The sequence below is a fragment of the Globicephala melas genome, chromosome 12 (genome assembly GCF_963455315.2).
Source record: "Globicephala melas chromosome 12, mGloMel1.2, whole genome shotgun sequence".
Lineage (NCBI taxonomy): Eukaryota > Metazoa > Chordata > Mammalia > Artiodactyla > Delphinidae > Globicephala > Globicephala melas.
Genome location: NC_083325.1, coordinates 33376831 through 33393404, shown reverse-complemented (window position 1 = coordinate 33393404; position 16574 = coordinate 33376831). Strand labels below are relative to the sequence as shown.

At 42.7% G+C, this 16574-nt stretch overlaps 1 pseudogene; it reads right to left on the bottom strand.

Annotated features, from left to right (window-relative positions):
• Nucleotides 1-418: 418 nt before the first annotated feature.
• The window catches only part of LOC115864176 (myosin-9-like), a 130421-nt pseudogene continuing 114265 nt past the window's right edge, over nucleotides 419-16574 (bottom strand).

Genomic DNA, 16574 nt, shown 5'->3' with positions numbered 1-16574 from the left:
GTCTTGAATTATACTGATCTGTCAACAGTGCAGATCAGCAACCCTCGGGCCCCAGTCCTGGAGTAGGTTCGAGATCACCTGGCCCTTTCCACTGCTCTGGCTGTCAGACTCGAGGCAAGTCCCTTAACCATTAAATATATTTGGTCCCCGAGGGTGTTGGGAGAGGTGTTGGCCTTTCCAGCTTGGCCCCTGGGCCCTGTCTTCTCAGTCCAACAGGCTGAGAAGACAGTCCCGTTGCGGCAGGGGCGGGCTGCCCTCGGCAAAGGACAGAAAGGGGTCATCACTGCACTTGAGACATTTCAGAATCAGGAAGGTGATAGTGGCGCCGCCCGGCAGGGAGGAAGGGACGCTGCGGAGGCTGGGAAGGGGAGGTGGAGTCGTCGTTGTCGTCTGGCTCGGGCAGCAGGAGAAGAGGTGTTTATTCGGCAGCTTTGGCCTCAGCCCCATCGGCTCTGCCGTGCACCTCCTCGTCCGAGCGGTCGCCGGCCCCTTTCCGGGCCATTCGGCGGGGCACGACAAACGGCAGGTCCCCACGCCTGAGCTCGTTCTTGAGCGAGCTGACCTCGCGGTTCATGGCGTCCAAGGTCTCCGTGGCATCCTCCAGCTCGCGCTGCAGTTTCCGGCGCGAGGCATTAGCCCGCTGGGCCTCCTCCAGCTGCCGCTTGAGCCGCTTCAGACCGGGGTGGGGGGGGCGTTGGGGGGGGGACGCCTTGTCCGCCCGGTGCTTGCGCTGCTCGGCGTTCCTCTGCTCATCATCCACCTGCAGCAACGCATCCTCCAGCTTCTTCTCGGCCCCATGCACCTGCTTGCAGGCCGCCTGGCGCTCCTTGGTCTCGTTGTCCAGCTGCTGCTCCAGCTGTGCGATCTTGGCCTCGAGGGCGGCGATGGAGGCCTTGGACTTGCCAGTGCCCTCCATGTCCTGCAGCTTGACCTTGAGCTCCGTGTTCTGGCGCTGCAGCCGCCGCCGCGCGTTCTCGTTCAGATGGGGGCTGATCTGGTCGCTGTGCAGGTTCGCCTTTTTCAGCCTGTCGCTCACCAGCTCCGCGCTGCCCTGCTCCTCCGCCAGCTGCGCGATGCAGGCCTCCGGGCGCCACTTCCCTTCCAACGCCGCTGCTGTTGGCCCCCTGGTCAGCCAGCTGGCCCCGCTCCTGCTGGGCCTGGTGCTTGGCACGCTCGGCAGCTGCCAGCTTCCCCTGCAGCTGGATCATCTCGGTCTCCATGCTCTGCTGTTTCTTCTCATTCTCCTTGGCCTGCGCCAGGATCTCCTGGCGGGAGGCGCCAGTGTCCTCCAGCTCCCACAGGCTAGTCCTTCATCTGGGCCTGCAGCTTCGTCCCGGTCCGTTGTGTGGCTTTGTCCCGGTTCTTGTTGGCCGAGTCGATGTGGGCCTCCAGGTCCTTCAGGTGCATCTCCAGCTTCTTCCGAGCGGCCACGGCCATAGAGCGCTGCTTCCTCTCATCGTCCAGCTAGGCTTCCATCTCCTGCACCTGTCTGACCAGCTCCTCGCTCTTCTCGTCGCGGCCCTGCAGGTCCCGCTCCAACTGGGCCTTCATGGCCTACAGGTTCACCTCCAGCCACAGCTTGGCATCCTCGGCGGCCTGCAGCTCGTCCCCCAGCTCCTTGAGCTGGGTCTTCATCTCCTCTCCCTGCCACTCCAGGGCCCGCCTGGACTTCTCCAGCTCTTGGACGCTCTTGCCGATGTCGTCCTGGGAGCTCATGAGGTCCTCCATCTCCGTGCAGATCCGCTTGAGCCTCTCCGGCTCCGCCTTCTGCCCCATGGCCTCCTCCAGAGCCCGGGCCAGAGATGGCGCCTTGGTCTCCTTCTCCCGGGCCTCCGCCTCCCGCGTCCTTGTCGGAGATGGTCTTCTCCTCGGCCAGGAGCTGGTCGAACAACTTCTGCTTCTTCTCCAGGTTGGAGACGCTCTGCCACTGATGGTCCAGGTCCACAAGCAGGTTGTCCAGCTCCTGCTGCAGCCGCGTCTTGGTCTTCTCCAGCTGGTCGTAGGCGGCCACCTTCTCCGCATAGCGCTGCCTCAGCCCCTCCAGGTACTTCTGGAGCTTCCTCTTGGCCTCCTTGGCTGTCTCCAGGCACCCACGCCGTCCTCCATCTTCTTCCTCGTGTCGGTGACCTGGACGTGCAGGGTGGCGATCTGCCTCTCGAGGTTCCGCTTGGCCTCTTTCTCCTCCACCAGCTGCTCTTTTAAGGAGTTTTCTCATCCTCCACCTACTTCAGCTTGGGGCTCAGACTCAGCTTCTGCCGGTTCTCCTCCTGCAGGAGCTCCTGCGTGTCATGCAGCTGTGACTCCGGAGCGGAGAAGTCCTTGATGAGCTTGCTGGACTTGCTGTCTGACTGCGTGAGAAGACCCGTCACATTGTCCAGCTCGACCTGCAGCTTGGAGACCTTGTCGGCTAGCTCCGTGAGCACGCGCTCTCTCTCGGTGAGCTTGACCTGCAGCTCCTGCAGCTGGGGGGGTGGTAGATTTTATCCCATAAAACTAATGTCAGGAGGATCTCCAACTGTCAGTAAATATGTTATCAAAAGGCTGTGAAGGGCTGGAAATTTATTTTAAATAGTACTGGTATTCCTCTCCTTTATAGAACAGTTGCCTCCTAGACCTCTAAACTGAAGGAATTCTTGAATGAAAACATCTTCATTCTGGGAACAGCATACGGTTATGGTTGCAAAACTTAGGAGTCCCGTTTCATCATTATAATTTGATGATCTCATTCTTAAACTGCTAAACATTCTTAAACAGCAGGGTGTTGTAGTGGAAGTTGCATTGGGGTTTTACATCAAAGAACCCCAGGTTGAAATCTGGACTCTGTCACTTAATACTAGTATAACCTTGGGCAAATTACATGCCCCTTCTGAATCTCAGTTTACACGTTTCTACAATGGGGAGAATAATTCCTATATTTTTAAGAGTGGTGATTAAATGACAGGTTGCACATACTGTGCTCAACATTTTAGAGACATTCAATCTTTTCTGGCACTATGGGCATCTTTAGGGAAGTCACCTTGTATCTGATCTTGTATTAAGAAATAAGTGATATTCCATTGTATATATGTGTCACATCTTCTTTATCCATTCATCTGTCGATGGGCATTTAGGTTGGTTCCATGTCCTGGCTATTGTAAATAGTGCTGCAGTGAACATTGTGGTACATGTCTCTTTTTGAATTATGGTTTTCTCAGGGTATATGCCCAGTAGTGGGATTGTAGACATAGAGAATGGACTTGAGGACACGAGTTGGGAAGGGGAAGCTGGGGCGAAGTGAGGGTAGCATCGACATATATACACTACTGAATGTAAAATAGTTAGCTAGTGGGAAGCAGCAACATAGCACAGGGAGATCAGCTCGGTGCTTTGCGATGACCTAGAGACGTGGGATAGGGAGGGTGGGAGGGAGGCTCAAGAGGGAGGGGATATGGGGACATATGTATGCATATGGCTGATTCTCTTTGTTGTACAACAGAAACTAACACAGTATAAGCAATTATACTCCAATAAATATATATTAAAAAAATAAGTGAATGAATGGATGAGTGAATGAATACATCTATCTAGTCAGTGTTCAAAATTTTTCTAAACTCAAAAAATAGCACTTGATATGCTAACAGCACCAAATGAGAAAAACTTTATCCACTAAATGAAACAGCTCTGACGTTAAGTCCCAAACAATCACAAAATCTACAAACAACCATTGCCTTGTCAAAGCCACAAAGCCATTTGCTAAATAACACCTGTTTTTGCACACACTAGAGCAGAACTCCCCAGGGAAACAAGAAATGCACACTTCGGGTATTGTATTTTACACTGTCCTCTTTGTTGCCCTAGTATAAGGATAAAGATATTCAGAGAGATTAACATAAAAATGGAAAAAGTGTACTCCACCTCATCACCACCCCCTGTAAAAAAAAGACCTAGAGGGCTTCCCTGGTAGCGCAGTGGTTGAGAGTCTGCCTGCTGATGCAGGGGACACGGGTTCGTGCCCTGGCCCGGGAAGATCCCACATGCCGCGGAGCGGCTGGGCCCGTGAGCCATGGCTGCTGAGCCTGCACGTCTGGAGCCTGTGCTCCGCAGCGGGAGAGGCCACAACAGTGAGAGGCCCGCGTACCGCAACAACAACAACAACAACAAAGACCTAGAATATCAATTTAGAAATTTTCAGGTAATTAAAGTGGATTAAAACAAAATAAAACATCCTTAGCCAAATGTTCTGATCATTAGGAATTGCTTTCTTAACACTAGTTGAAATGTAGAAGTCAGATTGAAGAAGATGAGAAAGCTACCAGAATTTCTCACCCTTGTATTTTTATTTCTTATGTTATTATTGTTATTATTATTATTATTTTTTTGTGGTACGCGGGCCTCTTACTGTTGTGGCCTCTCCCGTTGCGGAGCAACAGGCTCCGGACACACAGGCTCAGCAGCCATGGCTCACGGGCCCAGCCGCTCTGCGGCATGTGGGATCTTCCCGGACCGGGGCACGAACCCGGGTGCCCTGAATCAGCAGGCGGACTCTCAACCACTGCGCCACCCGGGAAGCCCCTCTTATGTTATTATTTGAGTGTGGAATACTTTTAAACATATCTTGAATGATAATATCTTCCAACCGTTATGATTTGTTCCTTTAAACAAGTGTTTTGAGGATATTTTTCACATTCTGACCTGTGATTTCATTGTACTCAGGGCCAGCTGCTTTCCCGTAGACTGAAACTCTGACGTTTATAATGGAATTGAACAGTGTAATAGGATTCACTTAACAAAAATGCTGCTGTGACATGAACTTTATGGGACCTTCCATTGAACAAGGGAGGCCTGTTTTAACATTGTCTGGTTGCTATTTCATGGCAGAAATGGAAGCAAAAAACGCAATAGCTGGGTCTCTGCATAAATGAAGCCACACCATTTTTCTTTTTCTTCTCTTTTTTAAAATAATTTATTTTTTTAATTGAAGTATAGTTGATTTACCATGTTGTGTTAATTTCAAGTGTACCGCAAAGTGATTCACATGTATATATAAACATAAATATATACATATATGTTCTTTTTCAGATTCTTTTCCCATATAGGTTATTACAGAATACCAAGTAGAGTTCCCTGTGCTCTACAGTAGGCCCTTGTTGATTATTTATTTTATATATAGTGGTGTGTATCTGTTAATTCCATATTCCTAATTTATCCCTCCGCCTACCACCTTTCCCCTTTGGTAGCCATAAATTTGTTTTCTATGTCTATGAGTCTGTTTCTGTTTTGTAAATAAGTTCATTTGTACCTTTTTTTAGATTCACATATAAGTGATATCATATGATATTTGTCTTTGCTCTATCTGACTTACTTCACTTAGTATGATCATCTCTAGGTCCATCCACTACACCATTTTTCTACAGTGGAGACACAGTCATAAAATGATGGCAAAATTAAAACAACATTTCACCTTTTACTCTTTGGTAAGATTCTCCGTATCCGTATAGAAGAGAATATTTTAATATTCTGCCAAAAAACATAAGTGGTCTGGTAGCATCCTCATTAAAGCCTCACAAAGTCTTCCAGAGTTCTCGAATCTCTGGAGCTCTGCTACTGCTTCCAAGTAGCTAATGTGATGTTATTTTACAACACTCTGCCAGAGCTGCTTTCTCTCCAACAAGAATCTTACTAGCTTTACCGTTTGGCAGCCTGTAGCATGTTTAGAAAAAAATCCATAAACCAGATGGCGGAAATACAGAGTAATCTGTTTGGGAAACCCAGGTTATAAATATGTGCATGTTGGGAAAAGGGCAAAAAGTTGAGGTAAAGCAGCTGATGCAGCTTTCAGGCTGGGCTCCAATCATGACATTTTTAGACGGGTGCCCTGAGAGCGTCTACATGTTTATTTTCTATTGTATTTTTCCCCTCATGCTCAGGAAGAACCCACAGGAGTTCACTCATTTTCCCACACTGGAAACCAAATTGAATCCTGACTTGGGAGTTTTCATCGAGGTTTCATCTGCAAAAAGTATATTCTTCTGTTGGTGGTGAGAGAGGGTGGGGATGAGGTGTTAGGACTGGGGTGCATTATCGTGTGACCCAACTTCCTCCTTCCTTGACCCTTCTCCATATGTGTGAGGATTTCTCCTCACCCTAATATCAACTTCCAAGTGAAGTAAGGCTGAAGTGAAAATCAACCTTAAAAGAACAGAGATGGTTTACAACCACAGTTTGTGTACGTATTGGCGGGGGGTGAGTGGGTAGGTGAAAGAAGAAGGGCACGACTTTGCGTGTGTGTGTGTGTGTGTGTGTGTGTGTGTGTGTGTGTGTAGGGGGAGTGACTTGTGTTATTAGATGATTGCATTCATATGAATAGCAAGACCTTTTCATTGCCTCAGGGGCTGATCACAGCCTTCTCTCTTTCTACGGCCTTCAAGAGTCACAGCCTTGCCACTATCGATTAGCTCAGGCCATCAAAGAGTTGCTCCCTAATCTTCCTGCTGTGCTGGGTGGTGTACTTTTTAGGCACTGTGGATGGACAGTTAAACTGATGTAGCCTGCCTTCTCGAGACTTATGCCCCTCCATAGCACCAACATTGCAGTCAGCTATGCAGACACAAGGCAGCTGCATTCCTTACATCCTTGCCCTTGCCACCTTAAGGAAATTGAACACTCTAGGCCATGTTAGCAGTAGTTGCAGGCATACAGCCCACTGGGGAAACAATGAAGAGCTCAGCTATATTAATTCTTCTGTTTGGCTGCAAGCACCCCTGAGATCTCACTTGAGTCTTCCCGGGGACTCTGGGGGCCTCCCTTAGTTGCCGCCCCTCATTGTTCCTAGCCTCTGCCACTGCCTGACATTGCTGGCTATGGGTACATCCCTATTTTTCTCATGACTTCAGCAACACTGGTATAATCTCACTGGACGTTCTCCTATAGCTGCTGCATGGAGGCAAGAGAAAAACCCTCTTCCCACTGGTGTTTCATCTTTACTGTTGAAGTGCAAACAGGGAAGCTGTGTGCTTTCAGCCTCTTTAGTATTCTTAGAGGCAAGTACCTTTTATTGTTTCCTTCTTTCAGCTTTCTGTGTCCTTTCCCTTCTTCTTGGGGTTAATCACTAATGCCAGATGGTGCGATTGGGACAAAATTCAAGCAGCAAGGCCAGGGCTATGGCTGTGGCCAATATCAGCTCTCCTATTGAACCTCCCACCACAATCCAATGGCCTCCACCTTCCCAATGACAGGGTGTCCAGAGAGTTATCATATGATTCTCTGGGATCTTCTCTGGAGATGAGCCACAAACTCCAAGAGCCTGCCGAAATAATCCTCCACACTCTGATATGCCCAATTTCAAATGATTTTATAGCTTAAGCTGTTACTCTTGCATCCATTCCATGTAAATATTCCTTATCATGGTTCCATATTCTTACTCAGAGCTCACCATGATGGAGAGATGGTCAGCCTTACATAAATTTACAAGTTAATTACTTATATCAGTAAATCATAAATATTTACTTACAGTAACTAAAAAAAAATTAGGTATTACAATTTTAGAGTGTTTACAGAGACCAACTCTCTTGAATATCAAGAAAAGAAAACTCAACCAGCAATCTTCAGTTCTCATGAGATTCTCTAGAACTCTTTTAACAGCTTAAACAGGTACTCAAAACCCACAGCCATTTGGCTCTGGAATATTCTGCCTTTTGAATTATCTCAGCAAAATAAGCCCTGGTATGGATGGAATTGTGCCCACCCCCACCCCACCCCATCCAATTTATATATTGAAGCCCTAACCCCCAATGTAATATTTGGAGATAGGATTTTTAGGAGGTAAGTAAATTAGATGAGGTCATAAGGGTGGAGCCCTGATCTAATGGGATTAGTGTCCTTCTATGAAGAGACACCAAAGAGCTCTTCCCCCCACCCCCACTCTTCCTTTCATGTGCCACGGAGGAAAAGCCACGTGAGGACACAGCTAGAAGTCAGCTGTCTTTAAGCCAGGAAGAGAGTTCTCATCAGAAACCAACTTGGCTGGACCTTGATCACGACTTCTAGCCCCCAGAACAGTGAGAAAATAAATTTCTGATATTAAGCCATCCAGTCTATGGTATTTTGTTATGGCAGCCCAAGCAAAAGAATATAAGCCTATCAAAATGTATCTGGTATCTAGTTCAGCCAAGCCAGTTTCTTGCATTAGAGGAGCAGAACCAAAAAATCACGTTCCAGTCTGTTTTTATGAAGAGCAGAGGAGAGATGGCCTGAGGGCTCAAGAGAGGTAGCATAGGTGAAGTGGGATATAGAAGACACTTAATGGAATGCTGTACTCAGAGGCAACATACAAAAGCAGAGAAAGCCAGATAGACTGGACTAGAAAAAAGAGTTAATTTATCAAACTCATGAATGTTAATTTTAGAGCCAAATGCAAGTGTTTTTTTTTTTTTTTGGCCTGAGAACTGTTTCTTCTTGTTTACAAAATGCACGTCTGGCCCTATCTTGTGGTTCATTTATAGCTATGGACTTTGGATCTGCAGGAGGACTTTCCAGCCAGAATTTTTCCACTTTCCTTGCAACTATTTCCATCCTGGTTTGAAAGAAGACAGAAGATTTTCAGGCTTCTATGTTTATAAGAACAGAAGCATCCCTTTCATAAGGAATTGGATTCTTTATTTTCTGCATTGTATCTTCTTCCCTGGCTCCTTTACCGTTATGTTTCATGCGTGGGTTTTTCAGCCTTTCTGCTGTATTCTCCTCTGTTTTAGCTCTAAGGATTTTCTTATATACTGCTACTACACTATTTTAGTCACATGAATTTATCTTTCTGTGTGTAGATAAATCACAAATCTATATTTTCATCTCTATCTTTTTCATAAGTTCAAGATCCGTAAATCCAAGTGCCTTCTAGATATTTCTAATAGAATATTACACATCAGTCATCTCATACATCCCATATCCAAAATGGAATTCACTGTATTTCCCCCCAAACCATTCTCCCTCATGTATTCAAGACTCTGTTTAATGCATCATCTATCCCCATTTCTCAACTAGATAGACACCTCAAAGACACGTTCAGCTTGTCTCTCTCCTTGGCTCCCTCAGCCTTAAGCCCTACAATCTAGTCACTTAACGAATCCCTTTGTTCCCCCCTCAGATATGCGCCTCAGTACTTGACAATCCATGCTCTCCCACTGTCACTGCTGCAGCCTTAGTGCAGATTTTCTTAGTTTATTGCCTGTATTTTCCCACAGTCTCCTGGTTCGTCTCCCAGCCCCAATGCAACTAGAGCTAGTGTTTCGCTGCTTCAGACTTACATCTCAAGTCCCCACAGGCTTCTATCCTGAGCCCTCGCCTAAGATTATTTTATCAAAGTTGTCAATTATGCCTCATATATAAAATCTAATGGATTCTTTCCCATCCTCATTATCTTGACCCCTCTTTAGCATATGATGCTGTCAACTACCCTTTTCATTAAAGTCTCTACTCCCAGGTCTTAGACTCTTATTTCCCTGGTTCATTCCCTACCTTCTTATTATTTCTGCCCATCTCCATTGTTGACACTTCATGGTGACTTCAACATTATCTAGATGTAGTGAGTCTGTTTCTTTATTTTGTTTTTTAATCTCTAGTGATGCTTTTCCCTTAGAGACTAGTTTGCCTGACATGAATATTATTGCTAGCTACATAGTATCCCAAAACACGTAAGCATCCTGCTTTGAAAAGAGTTTTGTTTTCCTCAAAGTTTTACCATTATGAAAGAACCTTGTGATGAGCTTCTTTATACATACATCTTTGTAAGTTTCTTTGGTTGATTTCTGGTATAAATTCCTAGAAGAAAAATTTGTGGTTCAAAAGATGTATTTTAAAAACATTTTGCGATACGTAGTCACTGGAGAATATTCCCAGTAGAAAAAAATTGAACCAACTAACACTTTCATCAGCGGTTTAGGAGAATGACATTTTTCCCATTCCCTCACCATTAGCAGAACGTTTTATCTCTGCTATTGTGACAAGCAAAAGCAAACGAGGGGTGTTTTGTTATTTTATATATCTCATATTCTGTCTTCTCTAACCATATTCTTTGCTCATTTTCAAAAATATTAGTTCTTTTTGATATGTAAGAAACCTATGTAATAGTGATATTAACCCTTTTCCAATACATTTCAGATATTTTAGAAATTTGTTATTTGTCTTTTAATTTTGTTAGTAGTGTTCTTATGTACAGTTGTCCATTTTTATATTTCTCAGTAACAAAATATAGTAGCCTCTTTATTTGCAGTTTATCTCTTTGTTTTACCTTAGAATGATCTTTCCTCCTCCAAAATTATATAAATGTTCATTTATATTTTTTCTAGATCCTTTATAAGTACTTTATAGATCTTTTCAATAGCACTTGTAATGAATGTCATCGCTCTATTTGGAATGTCAGTTGGTAAATTCTTTGAATACAATTTCTTTTTCAAGTAAGAAACTAGGAAATGTTGAATTTTATATATATATATATATATATATATTCTTTTCTCACTGATGTGCAGTGCTACATTTATTGTAAATTGAATTGTGATTCTTCACTTGCTTCTAGACTATTTTATCTCTTTCACCTGTTTCTTTTTAGACTGTTTCATTGGTTGCCTACTTATTCTGTGATTAGGGCCGTACTCTTTTAAATATCATTGCTTTATCATATGCTTTATTATCTAACAGTTCAAGTGTATATCATTTTTTTTGTTACAATGTTTATTGGATATTTTTGCCCAGTTATTTATTCAGAGAAACTTAAAAAATTTTTGTCAAGACTTTCTCCCCAAATATCCTTTTGGGAGTTTAATTAGACATATCAATTTTACAAATTAACTCAGGAATTAAGACTCTCCAATATGGTATGACTTTAATTCTAGTTAATGGAAAAGTATAAGTGATAGCTAGTTGATGCCCTATTTATGAGAAGTAGGTAAATAGCACAGACGTTTCTGTAAGGATGATTCCCTTGTTTCTGTCCTGCACCTCAAAGGAATAAGGCATGGAAAGGGGGTTTTCTTCCAGGGACTTTCCTGCCTTTTACCCCATGTAGAACATTTCACAGCTTGTCTCATTACAGCATTTGTAAAAACACAGTCTGAAAGCAGTGGTGCATAAATGAATTATTTAAGTTTTGCAGCAAATCGCCCTCATCTTGCTTGCTGCCTCTTAATGCACTTTAAGTGAGCCCAGGGAGGCGAATCATAGAAGGCACGGGGTGGAATGTAAACCAAGTTTTATTAGCCACAGAAAGCCACACTATAACATTTATTAAGTATTAGAAACAGTGTGTTTAAGTAAGTTTGATTTGCTGAATAATCACCGACATTGCAGCCATCTTCCCCGGATAGGAGCACTCCCTTGTCAAAAATATTTATTTTCTTGTCACTTCTGTTAATATAATGGGCTCTTGGGGTTTTGTGAGAGTTTCTTAGCAAATCGTGATTTTCAGCAAATTACCATGTGTCTCCCACTGAATACAGCTTTAATAGCTGGGAGGAGGAGAGGGAAACCACCCACATCATTGACTGAAAGTACATCATCTTATTACTGGTGCCATTTTAGGGGCTTCAGCTGCCCTAGGAAAATGAGGAGCTAGACACCCTCTTAAGTCCATCCCAGTCCTTCCGCCAATGAACAGTGTCAATAAACTTGATGTCCTCCCCCCACCACCCCGTCAGATGGGCCTGAGGCTGAATTCCTTTTCTTTTTAGGGGTGAATCAGCCTTTAAGACCAAATGATTCATACCACAGTTACCAACTCTTCCTTTCTTATCTTTTTCGTTTTCCTGATGCAGAATGAAACAGACAGATGCTCAGAACGTTTCTGAGCCTTGGAGCACTTTCCTAACCTTGCGTCAACGGGGTGAGTTGAGAATAGGTGATTCCAGGATGCTCTGCTATATACATTTATGGTATAAGTCCTTTTGTTATCTTTGGCTAAAGCCACTATTTGAATTCCAGACAGAAAATAACACTAAAAAAATTAAACATACCTAAGTACTCAGTGGGCAGACGCTGGCTGATAAATATTTAATGCAACTGAGAGCCCACCTTAGATATCGCGAAACATGGCCTGTTTGGGTACTTGCCTCACTCCTCTGTGACCAGAGGCTGCAAATATGCAAGCGGATGCCCCTTCGTCATTTCTTGTCTTTGCTGGAAATAGTCCTTTTGACAGGGACACCCACTGATTGCCTTCTGTTCATTACACGCAGACCTGTGGCATTGCATTTCCAGAGATACTGAGTGAAGATCCTAGTACAAGGCTTAGGAGTCATTGAATTTTACTGCCTACCAACCCCTTTGGCATCAGTGAAGAGATATTTTCCTTTGTAAGGTGCCTGTCAAGACTGTGGTCATCAGTGAGGAGGAGACTGTTGTTCTACTATAAGCTAAGAATTCCGCTGGGTTTGTGGCTATTTTTTATGTTCAAGTTGTTCGTTATTTACTGAGTGAATCAGAGTAAGAAAGAAGAAATTTGTAATACAGGTAATATCTCATATGACGCAGGTAAACATAGGTTATTGCAGAAGCATATAGGTGGGACCTTGACCTATTGACCCAGTCTTGAAAGAGATGTCAGGCTGGGAGGGTCTGGAAAGAGCCATTGGAAGACATGAAATCCAAGTTGAGACCTGAATGTTGAGTAACAGACAGTTAAACAGGAGTATCTGCATGTGCAAAGGGTTAGAGGCAGGAGAGAGTGTCTGGACTATTGAGAGGAACTTAATGTAGCTGGATGTGTCTGGGACTCAGAGGGATAAAACATGAGGCTGGAGATGTAAGCAGGGCCTTGTTCAGGAACAGCCTTAAAGCTGCTGGAATTTTCACTCAGCTCTTGAAGACAATGCATTGTATTAGAGATTTTAAGTGGGGGAGTTACGTGATCAGATTTCAAACGTAGAGAATGTACTGCTTTATTTTTATTACAAGCATGTATTCAGAAAGAAAGATGACTGTTGTAATGTAGAGAATAACTTGGAGGGGGCAACCTCGAGTCTGAGAGGGAAATTAAATCATTAATTAAGCTGAGAGCTGTTGGGCTGACTATGAATATCTCATTGGAAAGAGACAGAGGGATGTGTATGTGGTAGGGTGGAAGTGTGTGAGGGGTGGATGTGTGCATTGTACCATTTTTCAAACAAGACTGATGATTTACTGGATTTATTAGGCAAGAGAGGAAAGAGCTAAAAAAGACCAGAGGAGTTACAAGATGGATGCCAGTCCTTGAATGGAATCTGTCAGGAGAAGGAACTGGTTTGTGAGGAATTCCTGTGAAGTCAGAACCCTTGGGGGCAACCAGGTGAAAATACCTTGTAGACGGTGTACATTCAGGTCTGGAGTTCTGGAGAGAGATTCTAGTTCTCACTTCCCCTGCCTTTAACCACTCCATAATGGAAATAGTTAATCATATCATCTGTTTACCTTCAAAGGACCATTTGAAGCATCTCCATAAAAAGATGGGATCCCAAATTCAAATAAAAGCAGCGGCAGACAAATGTTTTAGGTTTTTAAGTATCATATCAAATATTGAGATATTAGGAAATTCCCAGGCTTAGGAATATTTTTTAAAAGTTTTTTTCTCAAATGTATGACATTGCAAATAGGAAATAAATGCTCATTAGGTCTTAGTGGAGATAAATGTTATATAATATTGAGAAGGATTCTTAGTTTATAGTAACAGGAGACACCTCTATATTAAGCTATTTACCTAAATGAGGGTATGCCATGCTAGGAAACTAAAGCAGAATTAAATAGGAAGCCATCTTTATAGGGAATTTGAAGCCTGTGCGGTCAAAGGGTGCAGAAACAACCTTGTTGGAGACACTTGGACTTATTTGATGTAATAAAACAATGAAGAAATTCAGACAGTGATTGGATAAAGGAAATCTGATTTGAGTTTACATCTTTTTCCTAGGGGGTTTTGCTAGGAAGTGAGAATGGGTTTAAGGACCTCTGAAAGAATTAAAACAAAAAATAATAACCAATAGTAAATTATTTTTGGTGGTGAATAATTATCGTTTAAGGAGGCATGATTGAGAGGAAGTCCTTCCCCGAGTGTTCGTGTGTGTGTGTGTGTGTGTGTGTGTGTGTGTGTGTGTATGTATTTCACAGTTTTTTCCTCTCCAAGTCTATTTTTGCTCTTTGTTGTCCCAGTATTGGTCTGACTGTATCTGTAACACAGTGATCACTGATAAACATTTTCATTTTATTCATAGTGTTGAATAAGGTGCTCTGGTTTTCTAGAAACTTGACTTAATAAGGTTTGGAAGCCTATTCTCTACCTCTGAGGTGATATGGGAGCAGTGGGTATGGGTCAGAGGATGGGTTGGGTCAAGGGACTGATAAGAAAATGTAAGAAGGAAGAGAAGAATTCAAGAGATGATGTAATAAGTGCACAAGGCAAATGCTTAAAGAGAGAATTAGAGACCACGGTTCTTCCCCAAAGGTGCAGGAGACCAGACAGTGTGCAGCAGTCCAAAGATCTGTAGCCAGCTGGCCAAAAAAGCTCACAAAACATGCACTTTTTTCCCCCAAAATTTACATACTAATTCTTCAGTAGCACGGATTAAGTTGGTGTATAAACCTTCCTCCTAATCTTCACTATCACTTTCTATCACCAGTGTTTGTTATGTCTGGGTGGCAGTCTGCTCCTCATACCTCGTGCTGGAAGTCTTGACCTCCTTAGCACCTTTCAGGCAGTGTGATTTCAATGTACATTGAAAACTACTCTGGTTTATGCAAAAGTTAAATAGCTTTTCTTGAATATCAGTCAGAAGCTTTTGGCAGACTGTTGTTGAGTACTTAAGTGATGGTCCTTGTGAAATTTATATCAGTCGCATCAAACTCTCCACCTTGGGAAATCCTAGGTTCTATTTCAAAAGATTCAGCAATTTCTACTAGTTTTAATTGTCTTATGCCTATTTTTGTTTTGCTATTACAATCATCTTTGCTTTCAATATTGGATTACAGTGTAATATTTTGAATATACTTGAAGTAAACATTAATGTCCCCAATACAGGATAACTCAGCTGAAGTAAGAATGGTATGAACAGATTGCTTCCATGACAACCATGCCACAACTGACTCACTGTTCTGTCTCTTGACTGATAAATTTTTAAAAGAATTATATTTATGGAGTGGTAAAACATGTAAATGGTACATAATTCTTAAAACTCAAAATAATGAAAAGTAAGTTTCCTGGTTCCTCTTCCTAGTGGCTAGCACTCATATCAGTTTCTTATGTATCTTTCATACATTATCTGCCAACATACATTCATACACTTTCATATAACATTATGTATTTGTTTACCCAAATGATAAATTTTTTAAAAAATATTTTTATTCATTGCAAGCGATTCCTGGTAGTTATTTATTTTATTTAATTTATTTATTTTTGGCTGCGTTGGGTCTTCGTTGCTGCACGTGGGCTTTCTCTAGCTGCAGGGAGCGGGGGCTACTCTTCGTTGCGTTGCACGGGCTTCTCATTGCGGTGGCTTCTCTTGTTGCGGAGCATGGGCTCTAGGCGCGTGGCTTCCATAGTTGTGCCTCGTGGGTTCTAGAGCGCAGGCTCAGTAGTTGTGGCACGTGGGCTCAGTAGTTGTGGCTCACAGGCTCAGTAGTTGTGGCGCACGGGCTTAGTTGCTCCGCGGCATGTGGGATCTTTCCAGACCAGGGCTCGAACCCATGTCCCCTGCATTGGCAGGCAGATTCTTAACCACTGCGCCACCAGAGAAGCCCGATAAATATTTTTATACCTTATTTTTTTCACCTAATACTCTATCTAGGAAATCCTTCCATTTCAGTGCATATAATTAACTCATTCTTGTTTACACTTGGATAGTTTTATATCATTTGAATTTGCCATAATTTACTTAACTGATAACTCTTTATTAATGGAGATTTTGGTTGTTTTATTTTAGTTTTAATTTTTGTATTTTTGTTAATGACAGTGCAGCATCAATCATTCATACAAATATATGCATATATGTCAATGTATCTGCAAGATAAGTTCCTAGACGTCAAATTACAGGGTCAAAGCAAATAAGCATTTTAAATTTCGATAGATTTTGACAGATTGTATTCTATAGAGGTTGTGCAAATGTATATTTCCACCAGCCTTGTATGAGAATGCCACTTTTGCCAAACTCATTGTGTACAATCATTCAGATTTTGTCAAACTTTTAGGTGAAAAAAATTGACATCTTATGTTGTAAGTTTTATGTTACTCTTATATTGAGTGGGGTTAACTCTACATGTTTTAAAAGACATGTGGTTCTTCTTTGTTAACAATTATCTGATCATGCTGCTCGCCTAGTTTTCTATTGGCTTGTTTTTTCCTTATTTGATAATAGGAGCTCTTTATATAGATAAGAACTTATCACATTGCCTATGATATATATTTTAGATATTTTTTATCAGGTTTTTAAACCTTCCATGTTTTCTTTTTATTACCTCTTTGTTAATCTTTTATGATAAAATATTTGATCCACTTGGCATTTATTTTGGCATATGGTATAAGTTAGGGATCCAGTTTTTTAAAATAGCTTTTCAGTAGCCTTGACATAAATTATTGAATAAATATATCT